Source organism: Pinus tabuliformis, chromosome 6 (genome assembly GCF_031772625.1).
Source record: "Pinus tabuliformis cultivar Carrire ecotype Pingquan chromosome 6, CPIR1, whole genome shotgun sequence".
Taxonomy (NCBI): domain Eukaryota; kingdom Viridiplantae; phylum Streptophyta; class Pinopsida; order Pinales; family Pinaceae; genus Pinus; species Pinus tabuliformis.
The window spans coordinates 1,599,270,357-1,599,292,872 of NC_142292.1; positions in this window are offsets into that span (position 1 = coordinate 1,599,270,357).

Genomic DNA, 22,516 nt, shown 5'->3' on the forward strand with positions numbered 1-22,516 from the left:
AAATCACTACAAAATATTAATTGCTTCATTAAATGGTCGACATATTACATGATTACAAAATAGGTCAACAATTAGATGGAAACGCCAACAAAATATCTCCATGCCCATCCCTCGGATTGCCTTTGCTCAGGGTTTTGCATGCCCATGGTCTGGACACTTGTGTCACTCAACTGATTCCTGTCGCTTTTGCCTTTACTGCTCGAATTGTTCGTTATTCAAAACTGAGAGCGGTCAATTATCAGTTTAATGCAACAAAATAGGAGCTAAGGTCACCTAGGCGGTACTTCGTCTTCCTTCTGTGTGCAGCACCATGTTGGATCATCAAGTCCTCCCGAGCTTCCATGTCTTCATTTACTCTGACAGTGTCGACCCTGGTTTCATGTCATAAGGGGCCTTTCTAGGTCAATCCATGCCAATTTTGAAAGCTGCATCTCCTTTCTTAAATTCCTTAGCTGTCGACCCACCACACCTTTAAAGTTTGCGTTACTTTATCACAGATTTTATTGCATCAAGGTTCCATTAAAGGTCCTTACGAGACAGGACATTCCGATCTACTTTATCCATTTTGCTTCATGTGAACAAGGACTACGACCAAGATTTTAGTCTTTGGGTGCTAGGACCTTTGGGCTCATGTCTATGAGGCTCGGCTCTTTGTTAAACATAATCCCGCATATCAATTGATTTCTGATGCTCACCTTCGGTTTCTCCCCTTGACACTTGTGATCGCCGATATGCGGGGTTGGACCCACCCTGGATATCGCAATCGGCCATTTCATAGTATTACCTCTGTTTGCTCTATTTTATGATATTTATGTTGGATATACGCCGAAAAATACCCTTGTCTTCGCACTGAGCGGAAGTGAGATAGACGTTTTAATTTTCGTTGATCTCGGCCATTGATTCAGGCCGATTCAACCTGGGTTGTTGATCTAGGCATGTTGGTATCGCAATTGCAATATAGGAGAGGGCCTTTTTACCATATTTCATAGTGCTTGTCGATTATCCAGATGTGAAACTTCAATAAAGCATGATACATAAAATATTGCTTTCAGAAGGGTTCTCATACATTGCAATCACAAGTTGGAATGGACTTTCGGCAGAGGAGGGACTTTGACTTGTGTGATCCCTGATTGCGATATCACAATCAGCGGGGGAAGGAATTATCACAATCGGAAAGCAGAGGAAATATTGTAATCAGCGAGGCTGAGGAGGGACTTACAATATGGTAATCAGCAGGGAACTTGCGATGTGCGATATCGGCGGAGAACTTTGAAATGTGCGATATCGACGGAGGAGGGATTTTATCGCAATCAGCGAGAAGGAGTGGTGACGGGACTTGGATATGGCAATTGACGGGGAACTTTGTGATATGTGATATCACAATCGCAAAAGTTAAAGAGGGAAACGGTCAGATATGTATCACAAAAAGGGAAAGGGATGATAGCTATTATGGTTTGTGGGTCTCGAAACTTAAAAAGGGTTTCGGCATGATTTATGAACATTTTAAAACATTTCAAAGGGGAATGGGTAACACGACTAGAGTTGGATATACAAAGGGATTTCGGCTAGAGTTAAAAATGGGTCACTACGGCTAGAGTTTAAAAAACAAAGAAAAAATGGGGTTTGTGAAAGAAATGGTTTTAAGAGAATATGAAAATTTCTCCAAAACAATTTAAAATGGACATGTTCTTCCTCCTTTAATCTCCAATTTTCAAAGCACAACAACCTCTTTCAAAAAAGTAGCAGATAGATGCAAATGATTAATCAAACTAAAAATTATTTCTAGGGGTTATCATGGATAACATATGGCTTGGAGGCTAGCTCCAAACATCTCTGTTCTTTTGCCCTCTTTGTACAACTGGAACTCTCTTTTCAGAAGGTGACAACATTGGCTCCACCTGAGGATGGGGCATTGGATTTCAATGCGTCGAGAACCTGCAAACTGTGAACTTCTCTTTTGGGCATGGAGTCTTTTATAAACAAATGATAATTTTGTGAAAGTGAAATTTTCAACAGAAACTAGAAATTTCATATAATAATTACAATACACACACCGGTATTTACAATGGGTGCAAGACAGGTACCTCTAATTCTAGAAATAGAGTTTGAGGAATTGACCATTTACTGGAAGCTCCAATGATTCATCGTCCATATTTTCGAGTAGGTACACATTATTTCCTTTCTCTTCTGAAATTTTGAAAGGGTCGAACTAGAGTGGATCGAATTTTTTGTGTTTTTCTTTTTCTTCCCATCGGACATCTCTTTGGATAACTAAATCTCATGGTTGAAGAGTTCGATCCTTGGCCTTCTTGTCAAATAGGGATTTCATCTTATGTTGGTAATTTGACAATTTAGTCCCCACCTGTTCTCTGTTTTCATGAAGTTCGAGCAATTGGTTTATCCTTTGCGTTAAGGCACTTGGCTCTTCCTCAGCTTCTTGTAGTAAATCCACCACTAGAATTACTAATTGGATTGGGAAGACTGTAGCCTTACCATACACTAACTCGAAAGGCAATTTTCCAGTGGATCATTTAGGAGTTACTCGATTAGCCCAGAGGGAAAACTTCAATTGTGATTCCCAATTCCTCTAATTCTCGGTGATGGTCTTCTTCAAGACTCTCACCATAGTTTTGTTTTTCAACTCAGCTAAGTTGTTACCGTGAGGATAGTAGCTAGTGGAGTTCTCGATGATGATATTTAATTTCTGACAGAAGCCAATGAATTTTGCAGATTTGAGATCTTGAGCATTGTCAATGATGATTTTGATAGGGCAACCAAAACGCGATATTATGTTTTCCTCCATAAACTTAATTACCACTGAGTTAGTAGTGTTTCTTGCTGGGATAGCCTTTACCCATTTGGTGAAATAATTCGTGGTTGTTAATATCCACTTATGTTGGCCACTGGAAGGTGGGTTTATTTCTCCTATGAAGTCTAGTCCCCACTGTCTGAAGGGTTCTTCCACATGCACTGGAATCAGGGGGAGAGGAGAAAGTTTTTGTCTCTCAGCAAACACTTGGCACTTCTGACATGACCTGACCTGGGAATGAACATTTCCAAATAGTGTAGGCCAGTAGAATCCTACCTTGAGGATTTTGTGAGTTGTGGTCTTCCAGCTGTAATGACCTCCACAAACTCCTCCATGAAATTCCTCAATCACTTTATGAGTTTCGCCTTCTACTAAACATAACAACAAAACTCCCACTGGGTCCTTCCAGTAGAATTGACCATTGGATATGATATAATTTTGAGCTTGCAGTCTCAGAGTTCTATATTTGGATTTATCCATCCCTAGTTGGCACCTCACAAATAAGAGATAATGGATGATATTCATATACCAGGGTGATCCCTCATATTTAGCATAGATCTTTTTCTCTGATGTTTTAATCCCGTTCTACTGAAATTTTGTTCTGCCTTCCTATGTTATCAGGTTTATCTCCAGATTCTGATAAAATATTGGCCAATCCCTGGCCTTTTATGAGCTTAGTAGGATTTATGTCTTACTCATATTCCTGTATCTTTGCTATCCACCTACCACTTTTTCCTTCATTGTCTCCTTGCACAAGGATGTCATTGACAACTTTCGTTGGGAGATATGTTGTGATTTCCAATTGTAACACATACATTCAAAATGCATTCAAAGCCTTGACTAGTGCATAGGCTTGTTTCCCCAAGATGTTATATTTCAGCTCAACATCCCTCAGGACTTAGTTGAAGAAGGCGATGGGTTGTTCGTAACCATATTTATTCTTATGTAGTAGAGCTACAACAATAGTAGGCGGAGAAGCAAAATAAAAGATATAGAAAGGTGTTGAGTAGTCAGGGCTGACTAGTACCGGGGCTTCAGCCAAAGATTATTTAATTCTAGTAAAAGAATCTCGGGGGGCAAGGCTCCACTTGACTTAATTTTCATTTTTTAGCATATCTGTAATACCCTTCACTATTTCTGCATAGTTGGGTATGAACCTCCTCAAGAAATTGATTCTCCCCAAAAAGGCTTGGACCTCTTTCTTATTTCTAGGTAGAGGAATATGACTGATAGCTTCGACTCACTTAGGATCGATTTTCACTCCTTCTTGCACTACTATGTGTCCTAGTAGCTTCCCCTCACTTAGGGCAAACTAAGATTTCTTAGGATTCAAAGAAAGACCATACCTCTTGCATTTCTCAAAGGTGAGCTTCAAGTGGAGGATGTGTTCTTCATCGGTCTTAGAGAAGATTGTGATATCGTCCAAATATACCACTACGAACTTATCTTGCTCCCCTACAAAATCTATATCCATAGATCTCTGAAACATGGCAGCTGCATTAATAAGACCGAAAGGCATGCGAGCATACATGAATGTTCCCCATGGGTTGGTCAAAGCAATCTTCTTCTGATCATCAAGGTGGATTTCCACTTGGTTGTAACCCGAGAATGTAGGAATTTACAAGGTAAGTTCCTCAGACAGAACACCAAAGGACACCGCTCACAAACAGATCACAAATCAATACACCAGTATTGTTGACATGGTTAAAACCCTCAAAGAGGGAAACAGTCCATGGCTTGAGCCAACGCGGCCACTTCAAGCAATTTATTAATAAAAAAATGAAAAATTTACATAAGCTTCTCTTATGAATGGTTACACTACAAATGACCCTCCATGCTCTTTAAATAGAGATCATGGACCAATCGCGTGCCAAGCCACGGATCAAGTGTCGGTAATACCGAGGAGATAATGAACCGTCAGATCACTACATATCGTGACCATCAGATTGTAAGTTACAAAAGTACATAGTAAAGAAACACACTTTACCTAACTCTACACTAACCAAGTTATACTTAACTATTTCCTATGTGTCAGAATATCCTAACATCCCCCCTTAAGAATAACTTGGAAAAGGATTGAAGGATGTACAAATATGACACAATAGGAGAAGGAAGGAGGCACTAGAGCCTATCCCCCCTTAGTGACAATTTTTTGAACTCCAACCATAAATCGAAGTTTATTAAACTTCACCTCTGTGAGAGGCTTTGTAAAGATGTCTACAACTTGATCATCTATTGAACAATATTGCACTTCAAGAACATGGTCATGAATGAGCTTTCTGATGAAGTGCATGTGAAGTTCAATGTGTTTGTTGCGCTGATGTTGGACTGGATCTTTGCATAGTTGAATGGCACTTTGATTATACCAAAGTGTAGTTAGATGCTACTGCTGAAAGCCAAACTCTGACAGGATCTGATGAAGCCATAGGGATTCCTTACTAGCTTCTATGGCACCATGATACTATGCTTCTGTTGAAGAAAGAGAAATGGCACTTTGTTTCTTGCAAGCCCATGTAATAGGTCTTGAACCAAGATTGAACACATAACCTGCAGTAGACTTCCAATCATCAGGGTCACCAGCCCAATCAGAATCAGTGAAACCAACCAATAGATGGGATGCTTCTGCACTATAATGAATCCCAAACTGGATTGTACCTCGAACATAACGAAGTATTCTTTTAGCTGCTTTCCAATGACCTTCATGTGGGTTTTGCATAAACCGAGCAATAAGGCCAACAACAAAGGAAAGGTGAGGATGAGTATGGGTCAGACACAAATTTTTTCCTACAAGTTGATAGTATAAGGTAGCATCAACTTCAGGGGAAGTAAAAGTGACAGAAATTTTGGCTCCAGACTGAAAGGGAGAAGGAGCTGGCTTACAGTCTTCCATGTGAAAATGGCATAGAAGATCACAAGCATACTTGGACTGGGAAAGGGAAATACCTTCCTTGGATTGCAAGACTTGAAGACCAAGAAAATAATGCAAGTGTCCTAAGTCTGTCCTTTCAAACTTCCTTTTAAGGTTGGACTTCACATGGTTGATGAGGTTGGGATCACTACCAGTGAGGATAAGATCATCAACATAAAGAACAAGAATGATAAGAGACTTGCCCACTTTCTTGGTGTAAATAGTATCGTCAGAATGACACCTAAAAAATCCAAATTCTAAAAGAAAGCTATCCATTTTGGCATACCAAGCCTGAGGAGCTTGCTTGAGACCATAAAGGGATCTCTTAAGCCGACATACAAGGCTAGAGTCTGTTTGTATAAAGCCAATAGGTTGTTCCATATAGATTTATTCATGCAAGTCCCCATGCAAGAAGGCAGATTTAACATCCATCTGATGGACTTCCCATTTGAAAGAGACAGCAAGGGAAAGAACAAGGCAAATAGAGTTAATTTTGGCAATAGGGGAGAAGGTTTCAGTATAGTCAATGCCTTCAACTTGTGAAAAACCCTTAGCAACAAGACAAGCTTTATGTTTATCAACTTTCCCATATGGTCCATACTTGGTTCTGTAAACCCATTTGCATCTAACAAGTTTTCGTCCCTTTGGTAGAGGAACAAGATCCCATGTATCATTTGCCAATAATGAACGATATTCTTCATTCATAGCTGCGTCCCAATCTAGATGGCCTGAAGCTTATGCAAAGTTGCCAGGATCATAATTCGTTGAAGCTTGAGCCAATAAAGAAGAGGCTCTATCGAACTGAGAACGTGTACGTCGCTGATCTGTAGGATCACTGACAAGATCACCTGCTACATCCCGAGTAGCACATACCCATTTTGGAAGCTGAGGAGGTGAATAAGGATCCTGAGAAGGTGGGGGAGGATTGTTATCCTCACTTTCATTATCTGAAGAAGAAATATTTTCAAAAGTAGAAGAGATAGAGAGAGGTGGCACATCCGCCGAACTAGGCTCGTAGGCCGATATATTTCCAGCAAACTTTACATCTCTTCTAATGATAACTTTTTTGGACTTAAATGGAATAAGTCTATATCCTTTGACATCTTTAGAACATCCAACAAAAATACATTTTTCACTCTTAGGTTCTAAAGCTTTATGTTTCTCATTTGGAATATAGGCCCATGCTTCACTTCCAAAAACACGAAAGTGACTTACATTTGGTTTAATTGAGCTCCATGCTTCTTCTGGAATGATATTCTTTAAAACCTTAGTAGGAGTGCGATTTATTATGTAATTTGCATAGTTAATTGCTTCTACCCAAAAATTAAGACTAAGTACTTTAGATTGAAGCATACAATTAGCCATTTCCTTTAAGGTGCAATTCTTCCTTTCAGCTACACCATTTTGTTGTGGAGTATATGGAACAGTTTGTTGCATTTGAATTCCATTCTCAGTGCAAAATTTGATGAATTTGTTATTAACATATTCTCTGCCATTATCAGATCTTAGCTTAAGAATTTGATGTCCAGATTGTTTTTCAACAAAGGCCTTAAAGGCCAAGAACATGTTAAATACTTCACTCTTGAGTTTTAAGAACTATACCCAAGTGCGTCTGGAGAAATCATCAATGAAAGTTAAGAAATACTTGTATCCAGAGAGTGAAACAACTAGAAGTGGACCACATAAATCACTATGCACAAGCTGTAAAGAGGTTGAGGCATGCCAAGAGGCACGTTTTTCAAAACAATCTTGATGATGTTTTCCGAGTACACATCCGGAACAAACACCATCTCTGCAAGATACCATTGGAAGACCTGTCACCATATTCTCTTTACATATATTCTGAAGGGAGCGATAGTTTAAGTGACCAAATCGCTCATGCCAAAGTTTGCTTACTTCATCGTTATGAGCAAAAAATACCGAGGGAAGATTTGATGACCCAAAGTTTTTAAACTTATACAACCTTGTAGAATCATCAACAATGCAAATAGCTAAAATCTGTCTAGGATCTCTTAGGTCCTTAATTAAAACATCATGAGGTGAAAATTCAATGATTTTACCTTCACCTGAATGAGTTATCTGATATACAGATAGAAGGTTGCAGGATAAGGTTGGAACACATTGTCTATATGAACAGTTCCAGTCCCTACAACACTAAGAGGTCTATCATCACCAACATATATATTTTTGGTGTTACAATCATTTAAAGAAGAAAACATGGCCTTGTTTTTGGCCATGTGATAAGAAACCCCAGAATCAATGAGAAACTCATGAGAATGAGAAGAAGAAGATACATTTAGTGCATAGCCAGACCAAGATGCTTGACAACCACATGCAGAAAGTGTTATTCCTGAAGATGAAGTTGAAGTTGAAGGGTGCTCCAAATGGATGTTATGATTCTCCATTGTTGATTCCAAGGCTTCCATCTTCTTAAAGCATGTGGATTCTAAGTGGCCATCTCGATTACAAAAGTGGCAATGTCTATTAGTCTTATTCCCTTTTCTTTTATTTGCCTTATCATTTTGTTGAAATGATTTTTCATTTTGAGACTGGAATTGCTTAGGACCCTTGTTTGGTTTAGGACCATTCCTTTTAGGATACAACTTCTTAGGATTCTTTGAATTTGGTTGCTACTGAGAGGCTAAGGCTTTCTTAGAAGAGTTTCCAAGATTAAGAAGACCAAGATGTAAGAGTTTTTCTTGTTCTCTTATTAAAGAATCACAAAAGGAATCAAAGGAAGGGGACTTGTAGGCTTGTCCTTGAGAAATAAAGGCTTCTCTTGTAGAATGGAAGGCAGAAACAAACACAGAGTAGGTTAGTCCCAACTTAGTAAGAATGGAATAGATAAGGTTATTGTCTTCTTTCTTAATCTTAACACCTTCCAAGAGAAGTCTAAGGGTCTTGAACTTGGACAAAAAATCTTCAATGGAAGAAAAATTATTGGGGTCCAATGTAAGCAACTCATTTTCAAGTTGATGGGCTCTAAGTTCATTTTTAATTCCAAAAACTTTAGCGATCAGTTTCATTGCTTCATCAAGAGTATCAAGTTCTGCAATATGGAATCTAAGATCTGGAGAAATAGACATCCCTATCAACCCACGTGCTTGATCTTGCCTATTTTCTAGCTGCCTTATCTTCATCTTTCAGTTTGGTTTTCTGAGGCTATTCTGTAAAGACCTTTACTTCTAAGTAAATCCACAATGTAGGACCACCATTGGAAGTAGTTGGTGCTGTCAAGAATAACTTGGCATAGAATTTCCATTTTAACAGAAACTGAAGCTATAGATGCTGAAACTAAGTGTTCCAATGGAAAGATCTCGAAAAATTAGGCTAAAAAAAAAAAAAGGCTCTGAAAACGGCTTTCAGATGAAAAAGATATGGCTTTTTGAAGAAAAGTTGTTGAAGATGCCGATGAAGTGCGAGAATGTGCGAAAATGAATGATAATGTTATATTAAAAAAAATATACCCCCTTTCCAAACTTAATCTAATAAAGTAGCTTTGGACCAAGAAGGATTTGAACTCAAGACCTCTATTCTCATAAAGTAGCTTTGGACCAAGTGAGCTAGATTAAAAGGTTAGTAATTTTTGGAAAAGAGGAAGGATTTTTTTTTTTTTAGTAGTCATTGAAGCTTTGGGCTGCGTGCTTACTTGAGAAAGCGTGTTTTTCCATACAAAACAAAAAAACACAAAACCCAACTCAGACATACAAAAAAATAAAACCTTGTAGCTTGAAGTTAGCTTTAGCCAGAAACTAAATATTTTCCTCAATGTTTCTGCTTTTCTAAGATCACACTAAGGCGCGGCGGAAAAGAGCATACACATGAGAAAAATCCTTCCTCTCTGTTTCTGATTTGGCCAGATCACATAGAGTCGCGGGGTAAATAGCATAAGCAGAAATGAAAGATATAGATCCAGTAATAAAAAAAACAAAGAGCTAAATAAACCGAAATAAACAAAGAGAGAAAATAACTAGAAACTACAAATAAACACTGTATACCTCCAGATCTTAAAAATGACGTAGCTAGGGCTATCAGAAACCTTTTCGCATGGAACAAAAGGGGTTCCTCACTGGAACAGATGCTCCTAACACAATAAAACAATCCTCTCAGCCCGAAAGCAGTCAGAAACAGTAGATCTAGGAAACGACAGTCAGATGCAGTTCTACCAGCTTTAGATTTGGATCACCAACGGATGCGGCCCTCAAATAGCTCCGATACCATGTGGGAATTTATAGGGTAAGTTCCTCAAATAGAAAAACAAAGGACACTACTCACAAACATATCATAGATCAATACACTAGTATTGTTGACGTGGTTAAAACCCTCAAAGAGGGAAACAGTCCACGACCTGAGCCAACGCAACCACTTCAGGCAATTTATTAATAAAAGAATGAAAAATTTACATAAGCTTCTCTCATGAATGGTTACACTACAAATGACCCTCCATGCTCTTTAAATAGAGATCATGGACCAATCGGGTGTTAAGCCATGGATCAAGTGTCAGTAATACCGAGGAGAGAATGAATCGTCGAATCACTACATATCATGACTGTCGGATGTAAGTTACAAAAGTACATAGTAAAGAAACACACTTTACCTAACTCTACACTGGACCAAGTTATACTTAACTATTTCCTATGTGTCAGAATATCCTAATAGAGAACCCGTCCATCATGGACATTCTGACTGATCCAACCATCTTTTGCAATATGTAATCCATCTTAGGCTGAGGGTAGTTATCTTTCAATGATGTCCGGTTAAGGTTCCAAAAATCTACGCATAGCCTTATTTCTCCATTCTTTTTTTGGACAGGGACTAAGTTGGCCACCCACTCCGAGTACCTTAAAGGCACTATGATTTTAGCCTGTAGAAGTTTCCTCACTTCTTTTTCAATGGAGGGGAGTAAGAGTGGATTAATATGCCTGAGCTTCTGCTTGCATGGTTTTATTCAACTCTTTAAACGAATCATATGCTGTATGATGTTAGTATCAAAGGCTTTTAAATCCTCATAAGGCCCAACAAGAACATCCTTATAGGTTTTGAAGAGATTTAAATACCTTTGTTTATATTGCGAGAGGATTCTTTTTGATAGTCTGACCATCTGGGGTTCATCCTCTGAGCTGATATTGCAATCTTCTACTTGTTCATCCATCTTTGGAGCCATTGGTTTGGAGGCTACATCATCATTGTTAAATAATCTTTTCAATGGGACTAGCCCATGATGAATGGTATTCCCTTTTAGTTGTAGAATTCTATGTTCAGCGACTGTGTCTTCCCACAAAGTGGGTTCTTGATCTGCCTCTTTTTCCTCTCCTTGATCAATTTTTGACTTAGTGAACTCCCCAACTACTTCTATAAATTGTTTGATTTGCTCATTGTCCTCAAATACCTGCTAGTGCTTGACATTATTAGGTATAGAGGGTCTGTATCTAGCCTCCACCTCATACCTGATAAACATATTTTGAGGGGGTTTGAAATTTCTTGCTGCTACAACAAGGGAATCATCCATTCTATTTACTTCTCTCGGATTAAATTGGATATTAAAGGCAAGAAAGAAGTTATCAATCAAATCAAATACTTCATTCTAGTAAGTCCTCAATCTGGGGTGTTTAACCTGGCACTGATTTCTTATCTGCTTTACAACTAGCTTGGAGCCTCCATGCACAATTAAGCATTCAATATTCATATTCCTTGTTGTATGTAGCCCAAGGAGTAATGATTCATACTTTGCCACATTGTTGCTTTCCTCAAACTCCAACTTGAACGAAGAGGGCCATCAAGCTGCCCTCAGGAGATACCAACAATACTCCTACTCCATTTCCCTCTTTGGAATTTTCTTAGTCAAAGTATAATTTCCACACTATGTTTCCATATGTGTGTTGGTGTTATAATTGCATAGCTAGATGTACCGATGTTTCTTTTAAGATGGCCTCATCTTCTTCTAGGAACAGGTAAGAGAGGTCGCTTTATTCTCCATACAATGGAGAATTTTTAGAACCTTCAGTTGGGGTCACAATTTTTTCAATTCTAGACTCTCTGTACAACCTCCTTTCTTCACCTCCAAAATTGGAAATAGTGGCATAAGTTAGATCTAACTTAATAGAGCCCCCCACCTTGGAACCCAAAGACCTAGATAAGAGCATGCCGAATCAAGGAGGAATATCCGCCACTACAATTTCCATAACTACACTCTTCACATGGATTTGACCCAAGTTTACCACCAAATCTTTTATCATTCCAAATTATTTGACCCTCTTAGAGTCAAAGGAGTATAGGTCCTTGCAAGGCCTGGTGATATACAATCCAATTTGTTCCATCATGGCTAAGGGCATGAGTTTATGTGAGGTTCCAGAGTCCAACATGCAGTTATGCAATAAAAGGTCATGAATTACTAGGGTCACATAGAAGAGCGTGGTGGAAGGATCAAGTTCTTCAACATGAGGCCCAAAAACAACCATTGGTATTTCTTCTTAAAGGTTTAAATAATCATGGGTTAGTGCTTAGGTGGATGGAAGCATGAACTGGGAGACTTGGGCTTTATAAGTGGGCTTATTTATGTTGGCATTATGACTCAGATTTGGCGCTATGACAAAAGTGTTGTCCTTGATGGCAACTCACTCAGATGACAGATCTCAGTTCAGGCTCACAGAATGAAGAAAGAAAGGTATACACAGGTTCACTATATACCAAGTCGTGTATATACGTAGGTTCACTATATACCAAGTCGAGTATACACACAAGTTCACTATATACAAAGGCGCGTATAACGTACACACGCACTTTCATAGAAGGAAATGCGCGTACATGTTGGAAAACTAAGTTTTGGTTCGTGGTATTTGGTCCATGGTATTTAGTCCAAGGTATTGACCCCAGGTATTGGTCCTATGTGGTTTTGGACCATGGTATTGAGAGAGACCTAAACCTATATAAGGAGAAGAAGATCATTAAACCAAAGTGCAAGTGTGCAAGGATTGAATATCTGATGAAGTGTGAGATCTAGTATGTTGGTTATGGGTTTGTGATGCTTTTCTTGATCTGAACCAAGGATGCCCCTATGTGGATGATGATGAATGATGGATCGGGATCTTAAGGCTTCGAATGTTTTATCTTATGTGGTCTGATCATGGATAGACTATATCTGAATTATTGACGCACATTTATTCTATAAATGTTATGATCTGGGTATGATTGATGTATGGAATAACTGCAAAGTTATAAGTTGATATTTGCAAACCCGTACGCGCATTCGCTTTGGAAAAAGCACGTATGCATGCTGGTTTAGTTCATTAGAGTAGCGTATACATGATGAAGTATGATATTTGAAGTTGCAATTGGATCTAGTTGTTGTTGCAGAGTTCTGTGTTCTGCTCTATTTTCATGTGTGTGACTGTCTGTTCTGTTTTTACTGCTCCTGGTTACTATTTATATGGTTCTGATGCACAGATTAATGATCAAATTATGAAGAATTAACTAAATTATAAGTATACGCTAGTTTCCTTACATACAATTGCGTATACACACAAGTTTAATTAACTGAAGTAGCGTATATGAATCAGAATATGGAAATGAAATATTATTGACTTACTAATACTGATTCACCCCCCCTCTCAGTATTATTTCCAACACTTTAGAATTTCAATTAGAGGAACAAGGATATTTACCTTTTCAAGTTCCTTATGAAGATTGAATGCAGGTTGGCTTTTTTCTACACCTCCTAGCTCTACTTCTCTTTCCTTATCGCTGGTAGTTTTTATCAGAACAGGTGCCTTCTCTTCTATGTGTACCTCAGAGCTATTGAATTCCTTATTTGAGGGGACTTTTACCTTGGACGAGTCAAGATTCATCTTACCTTTCCCTTTATCTAGCACTGGGGAAATATCTTGGGGAGCAGTTCCCTCTTGTTGTTCTGGTTCCCTCGACCTCTTTCTTTAATATCTTAGATCATACCTTCGATGTACATGTGCTTTCATGAAATCCATAAATTGTTTACAATAATCACATATGGCCTCCTCATGTGTTGTTGCTTCTCTATCATGACTTCTCTCTTGGTGAGCCATATTTTCATGTTCTTCTTCAGAGAAAGAGGAATACAAGTTTCCCTGCATCTCATGTGTATCCAATGATTGTTCATTGAGATCATCTTCTAAATATAGAGGATGAGGGATCTGATCAAGTTGGTCCTTTCTTTCCCTTGGAAGTATCTGCAATGGTGGCCTTCTGTATTGTGGGTTATAACCTCGGTTGTTACCTTGAGCATTCGGTTTTGGGAGACTCTTGTTCTCTAGCTCAAGTTTCACCACCTTATGCGATAAAATCTTGATGAGTTTATCCATTTCTTCCCACTTTAGATCTGGCGATTCTTTAGCTTGACCAGAGGAGGATGTTTCTTCTTTCCCCCTTTTCTTCTCAGTAGGTTCATCCCTACCTCTTGACTTCCCTGTCGAGGTGAAATTTTCTTCTACCTCGAGAGCATCAACTTGGAGTTGATCCAAAGTGCAATACTTCATTTCTCTTAGGGTAAAACCAAAGTCGGATTCAAAGTCTCCCACAAAAACTATGTGAGCAGCAACTTGAGGAGATTTTATCGCACCAGGAAGGTTATTATACTGCTTATTGAACCTTTTTATGAACTCTGAAACATCCTCTTCTTACTTCTTCCTTCTAGCATTGAACTTTGTGAGGACATACTCATGATTTCTCTTTTCACCCCACATTTGTGTGAAACGATTTTCTAGTTCCACCCAAGTAGTGATGGAGGCATTAGGTAGGGCATTAAACCATTTTCTGGCTTCTCCGTCAAGGAATTGTACAAAGAGTCTCAAGACCACATCCAGTTGTTCTACATTTAAATTCTCAACAAAATCACAAAAGGTTTCAATGTGTCTCTGTGCAGTGTTTTCATCCTCCCCATTGAACTTACGCAAAAGATTTAGGTAGTTCTGAGGCATAGCACTCAGAGGTTGAGGTAAATCAAGAGGGACATATTTATTTAGTAAGAAACCTAGAACAACCATATGAATTAATGGAGGGGGTTGAGATTTTTTGAAGGAACTTGGGCCAAAACCACAGTGGTTGGAGTGGATAGACTAAAAGCAGGGTATGTAAGGATCTTAGGAGTAAATTATGAGCAATGAATGACAGTGGGTTGGGAGCTAGATGAGGAGGCTTCAAAGAATGATGAGACAATAGAATAGGTAGTACGAATTTTCTCCTTCCAGACTCTCTGGAAGATTAATTTCTCTAGGTCAGATACAGATAGGGTTTTCTGTTAAGAGGTATCTGAGCGAGTGTGAGGATTTCTAAATCTAGGATGATAAATGATAATGGAATTTATGGAGTTGCCAAGGTGATCAGGATGCAACCAGAATGTCTTTTCTCACCTACACAAAGAGTGCTTAACTTTTCGTGTCCTAGAGGAAAAATCCTTCAATACATTCCCTGAAAATGATGCCAGAAGATGTGGTTGCTTTCAGAGACAACCTCGGATTTCTTACAAGACCAGTGCTTGGAACATCTAGATTTTGTGTCTCATATGATTATCGGGAAAATGGATACATCACATATATTTTTGTATATATATATATTCAAAATATATAATAAACAACATGGGTTGGTTCATTCATCTAAAGGCGTAAGACATGTATTTCTAGTACTTATTCACATATACAACTCATAGAAATATATGTATAAACTAGTAGTGGCTGAGAAGTTCAAGGACCTAGAGTTTAATAATCTTTGGTAGAGAAATGAGAGAGGATAAGGAGATAGAGTAACTCATTACATAGAGCTTGAAGCATCAAGAATTCTACACTTATCGCATAGAGCTTGAAGCCTCCAGAATTCTACACTTATTTGAGTTAAAGGTAGACATAATGGATGAAAGAGGATGGGTGCGATGATTCATGGAGCACAATTTTAAAGATATAATATCAAAGATCCATACATGCACATGCATTAACGATTCAATACAAATGAATATGTAAGAACATATGAAACATTTCTAGCAACTACGATTACATGAATTCAGAGAGGAAACATGAAGATAATGGAATTTAACAGAGGGATAAGATACTGTAGTACTCGAAGGAGGAATCACCACCATTTCCTTAATATTCTGAAAGATGCATACCATAAAGTCATATAGTCATGAAAATAACATGTAGTTCTTTCTTTAGGATTCTAAACATGTGTCAAGTGTTTCTTCCCACTATTTATCTAGAGAGTGCATCATTGAACAATAATTACAAAAAAATATCTTCAGTCGAGCCTCAACTATTAGATCGACTAGCTGACTTGGCCTAGTATGGCTCTGTGGCCCAAAAATCACTACAACATATTAATTGCTTCATTAAATGGTCGACACATTACATGATTACAAAACAAGTCAACAATTAGATGAAAACGCCAACAAAATTTCTCCATGCCCATCCCTGTGATTTCCTTTTCTCAGGTTGTTGCTTGCCCACAGTCTGGCCACCTATGTCACTCAAACGATTCTCGTTGCTTCTACCTTTACTGCTTGGATCGTTCGTTCTTCAAAACTGCGAGTGGCCAATTATCAGTTTAATGCCACAATACAGGAGCAGAGGTCGCATGGGCGGTACTTTGTCTTCCCTCTATGTGGAGCACCATGCTAGATCATCATGTCCCTCCTGAACTTCCATGTCTTCATTTACTCTGTCAGCATTGACCTTGGTTTCGTGTCACAAGGGGCCTTTCTGGGTCAGCCCATGTCGATTTTGCATGCTGCATCTCCTTTCTTAAATGCCTCATCTACCAGCCCACAACACCTTTAAATTTTTGCGTTACTTTATTGCATAGTTATCGCATCGGGGTTTTCCATTAAAGGTACCAACAGGACAAGACATTCCAATCTACTTTAGCCCCTTTTGCTTCATGTGACTGGGGGCTACGACCAAGATTTTAGTCTTTGGGTGCTAGGACCTTTGGGCTCGTGTCTGTGAGGCTCAACCCTTTGTTAAACAGAATCCCACATATCGGTGATTTCAGATGCTCGCCTTTGGTAGCTCCCCTTGACACTTGTGATCGCCGATATGCGGGTTGGGCCCACCCAAGATATCGCAATCGGCCATTTCATATTATTACCTCTATTTGATGACCGTGATGCTAGATATATGCCGAAAAATAGCCTCTTCGTTCCATTGAGCGGAAGCGAGATAGATGTTTTAATGTTTGTTGATATAGGTCATTGATCCAGGCCGATTCAATCTGGTTTGTTGATCCAGGCCTGTTGGTATCGCAATCACAATACAGGAGAGGGCCTTCTTACCATATCTCATAGTGCTTGCCGATTGTGCGGACATGAAATTTCAATAAAGCATGATACATAAAATATCGTATCCGAGAGGGTTCTCGCACATCATAATCACAAGTTAGAGTGGAATTTCGACGAAGGAGTGACTTTGACTTGTGCAATCCTTGATTGTGATATTGCAATCAGTGGGGGAAAGAATTATCACAATCGGCAAGTAGAGGAAATATTGTTGGGTGTGGCGCCTGATTATCTTTTGTACTCAAAGGTATCGCTGCATTGGACCCCAATTCGTTGTCGCCCGTAAAATATTCGATGTAGGGGGGGATCGGGGGCAGCGCCCCCAAAGCTAAGAATAGATGTAAAATTGCCTTGTAAAATGTTGTAATTTCGTAGTCAATCTGGGCCATTCATTAGGCGAAGATCTGACAGTAGAAGTTATGTTTAATTTAGGGTTTTTTTCCCTAGAAGGAAACCCCTCGCTATATATGAGGGAATTGTATTGTGTCTATGTAGATCGGTATTCTGAGTGATGAAGAGAGAGGATATTGAGAGCAAAGAGGGAGTTACAACGGATCTACTGTAGGTTGTATCTCTTCAATTTGTTGGATAATATAATAAGAAGGACTGGTTGTTTCTCCGTGGACATAACCAAAACTAGGTGAACCACGTATATCTGTGTCTCTCTTGTTTTATGCGTTTTCTGTGTTTATATTTGTGCAATATTTTATGTGTCCCATTGCTCTGTAATATATAGTTTTCTAACAACTATCGCAATCAATGAGTTTGAGGATGGACTTACGATATGGTAATCGGAGGGGAGCTTGTGATGTGCGATATTGGTAGAGAACTTTGCAATGTGCGATATCAGGGAAGGAGGGATTTTATCGCAATCAGCGAGGAGTGTTGACGGGAATTGGATATGGAAATTGGCGGGAAACTTTGCGATATGTGATATCACAATCACAAAATTTAAATAGGGAGATAGCCAAATATGTATCTTAAAAAGGGAAAGGGCCGATAGTGATTATGGTTTGTGCATCTCGACACTTAAAAAGGGTTTCGGCATGATTTCTGAACGTTTTAAAACATTTTAAAGGGGAAAGGGAAACAGGGCTAGAGTTGGATATAAAAAGTGATTTCGACTAGAGTTAAAAATGGGTCACTTCGGCTAGAGTTTAAAAAACAAAGGAAAAATGGGGTTTGTGAAAAAAATGGTTTTAAGAGAATATGGAAATTTCTCCAAAACAATTTAAACTAGACCTGTTCTTCCTCCTTTAATCTCCAATTTGCAAAGCACAACAACCTCTTTCAGAAAAGTAGTAGATAGATGCAAATGATTAATCAAACTAAAAATTATTTCTAGGGGTTATCATGGATAACATATAGCTTGGAGGCTAGCTCCAAACATCTCTGTTCTTTTGCACTCTTTGTACAACTGGAACTCGCTTTTAAGAAGGTGACAACAATGCCAATGAGAATAGGTAGACTAGTTTCCCAATTCCACTTTATACATGAATATTTTGGTTATTTATAGCTTCCAATTGTAATATTTCCTTGTGTTTACCATCACATTTCATTACACATCATTCAAGGTCTATCAAAAATGTACATTCAACCTAAAGGTGGTGCACAAAAGGGGCCCATTACATATGGGCCTGCATCACACCACTATGAGAGAACAAACCTCTTGCAATGTTGCATATTCCACCATTTGCAATTTTCTAATAGAAAGGTCATATAATTATGATCATAAGATATGCTATTGCACCGACCTACATCTACAATACCACATATCGAATTCCCTCTCAAAAATTTTAACAGAACTAGAAGTCCCTCCAAAGAAGAAGAGCATCATTATGTTTCCTACAAAGTAATGAATAAACATCATCTCACGCCATCAGAAGTTTGTACTCCTCATAATATTCCCCAAAAAATTATTGCATAGCCCAACATAAAATCAATGTCTTGTTTCATGCATAACTCAACATTCATGCATAAACAATATCATGACACACTAATGAAGCAATATAATGATGTCTTACAAGAGACCAAAAAGACCTTGACACATTGCTGAATGAATCATTATATAAACCTAGATCTAGGGTATCCACTTCCAAATAAATTATTATCCCTATCGCAAGGCAGGTATTACGCATTCGGTAATGCGTTGAACTGGAAATAATTCTTCTTTGACCAAAAATCAAATGGAAATCAGTAATGTTAACTTTATAAAGAAAATCGATTTATTTTTTTAATTATATTAATTTTATTTTTCTTTTTAAATTGTGATTTGCCATAGAAGTTTAGGTCTTATTTAGCAATGATGTTGCTTCCGCCTTTACAGTACGCCATACTTTATTTGACAAGACATTTTTAGTATCTATAACTGGTAAAGGAAAATATGTCAATTAATTTTCATCACTGAAGCAATCGTGATGATTCATGATTGTTCCAACCCAAACCCAATCACTGTGCAATGAATCATATAATATTTCAATCTTAATTTAAACAAACGACTTTTAATTTAGAAAGGCCCTGCCCAATAAATGTGGGACAAATCAGCATAGACTCCATTAAAGATACAAATTATGTAAAAGGTACATATATGCCATTCGAGTGGTATGTTCATAGAGCTCTAGAGTACGAAGACTTATCATGCCGGAATCTTGCGTTTAATGTGCCACTCTTCCCTATAGTAGGGTGATATTTGTGTATTAATTATCTTTTTAGACTCTCTTGACAAATATCATGGTCAAAAAAATATTTAATCTTATTAAGAGTTTTGCTTCAATGAACCTTATTAAGAGTATTCGTTCAATTTGGTATATATTTGACAATTTTATTTATTTTCTTGTGGTTGTTTTATTTTTTTAACAATAAAATATTTAATTGTTTTAATAATATATTTAATGCAAGATCTTGATTATATTGTTAATTTGGTGTCAAATTTACATGTTTGTTTTCCCTCTCGTAATTCTATTACTTGTTTTGTTATACTCTCTCTGATATTATTGATTATTATTATAAATAATTTTTAGCTTACTTTTAATAATTTTGTTGTGACATATTATATTTAGTAAAAAAATTGACTCGTAGTTATTAACTACTTTGTTATAGATGTGTATATTTATGTTAAAATATTATTTTTATATGTTGAATTATAGAAGTTTCTCAATAAATAAAAGGATCTAGGGAGTTCTAATTGAATAGCTCATATAGCACAATACTTGCTAAGGTTTTACAAATGGGGTAGCAAGTTAAGTAGGTTTGAGTATCAAGAAAACTTCAAAGTTAAGTGCACTTGAGCCAAAGGAGTATTGGGATGGGTGACCTATCAGGGATTCCTCAAAATCATGAGAAATTGATCATTTGCAACTAATATTCATGGACATGGATCTTAAATTAATGACTTTCTCTATGTATATAATCCCAAAAATAATATCTCATATCATTCCAAGTTAATATTCCTTTTTTGCTAGTGGCAATTTCAAACTAGTGAACCATCTTTGACCTAGTTGTTTGCTATCACAAACCATATTTAATATGTTCTCTTGTAATAGGGCCACACCATAACTACTATTTTATCCACATCTATGGTATAGTCCATTGCACATGAGTTTTTTTGGTAAAATGGGTCAATTTCCATTATATATTTATTGGTTTTTAATTTACTTTAACTATATTTAAACTAAGCCCTTGTTCAAATCTGAGAATTCGTTCATACCTTTCAAAATTTAATAATTAAACTAAGTGGCAGGGAATGCTAGCTATGCGGCCTTGTTATATCACATGTTAATATGGGAGAATGAAAAGATTTGGCACCATATTTAAGAAATTTCTAATCAAGGACAAGTGTGTTAACTCACATCAATGATACTTTAAAGATAATAACTTCAATGATACATAGAAGATCAAACTTGAAACCATGAAAATATGTCTAACCATTAAGGTTTAGTGGGAAGCCCACAACCAACAATTTGAAGAGCATGGTGAACCCATTAGTGCATGGGGATGTCATGTGGGTAATGCATGATAGTTTTTAGTTATCGAGGTATCATTAATATGAATACATGGAATAGAAACAAATGTGATACTATCATGATTAATAAGTATGGGGATAAACAAGGAAGATTTATTTATTTATGCCATATTTGGACAATCATATTCCTTCTAATGAACACACTAGGGGATGCAGACATGTTTGAAAAAGTACAAAATTCCAACACCACATCAATTCTCTTGGTGACCAACATGATTGGAAATGCAATGACAAGTCTAATGATAAGAAACCAAAGAATACACACCAAAAAAAATTCCTCCTATGAATGTATATGCCAAGTGCATACAAACTTAGCTTCCACAAGATGAAGAAAAAGAAAACCTATTCTAGTGACATGTAAGTACATAAATATCCACTTTACCCTATTCATGATAATTGGATTGGGAAGAATCAGATAAAAACCCTCTACATCTTTTCAAAAACCCAAGCTAACTACTAAAGCCTAACTGTAACGCTACATGATAAGATGGCTTAGCTAAAGAAAGGAATTGCACATCATGCAACAATGTAAGTCCTAGTGCACAAAATACCCATGTAAGTATCATTTCATGCACTATGTCCTACCTATGGAGTTTTGAAATGTGTTGTTGGGGAAATCATACTTTGTGGGAGTGCCATGGAATTTATGATTTGTGCCCTTAGCTAATTTTCAATGACATTAGAGTATTGTTTTGTCTTCCTAAGGTAAACCCCATAATAAAACTTTCTTTGGCTTCCATAAAATAATGTTGAAAATAAATCATCCATACACAAAGATTCATTCTAATTATAATAAATCCAATGATGTTCTGGTTTAGTTCACCTCCATCATGTAATATACACTAAAAACAAATTCATATGTCTAGAGGAATACACATATTTTTAAGGATCCTATAAGACTTCATTACACAACCAAGGTCAACACCATATTGATTTGTTTTTTGCAATTCAACTATGTTCATGCCCAAGAAATATGACACTTGGCACCTATGCATCTATTATCACACCCTCAACAATGTCAAATCAAGAATCGAATATGAATCCCTCACATTCATGATCTTATGGATAGAATAAAAGGAATAAAAAAATGCACCAAGTACAACACCATATTAATCTAGTCTTGGCACATCATTAACTAATGGACCTTTCTACCACATGTCCTTGTTAGATAATTATAAATTCAATATTATGTATAGGATCACTTGGAAAATGAACACATCAAGTTGAGCATTTCTCCTTGCATTTATTATAGAAATTTTGTGCACAAGGCAATCTTTGTTGATGTTTGTAGTATCTGAAGGTCTTCTGCATAGGCTAAATGTCTAGCATGTTGGAGAGAGTCCTCTTTAGGGGCTTGTTCAAGATGAGCAAGTATTAAGATTTTTTTCCTAAGTTTTAACTTACAAAAAATACATTAATTGATTTTATTGATTTTTGTTTCCTATTAGGCTAAAGTTTATAAGGATAAATAATTTATTTTTCAAG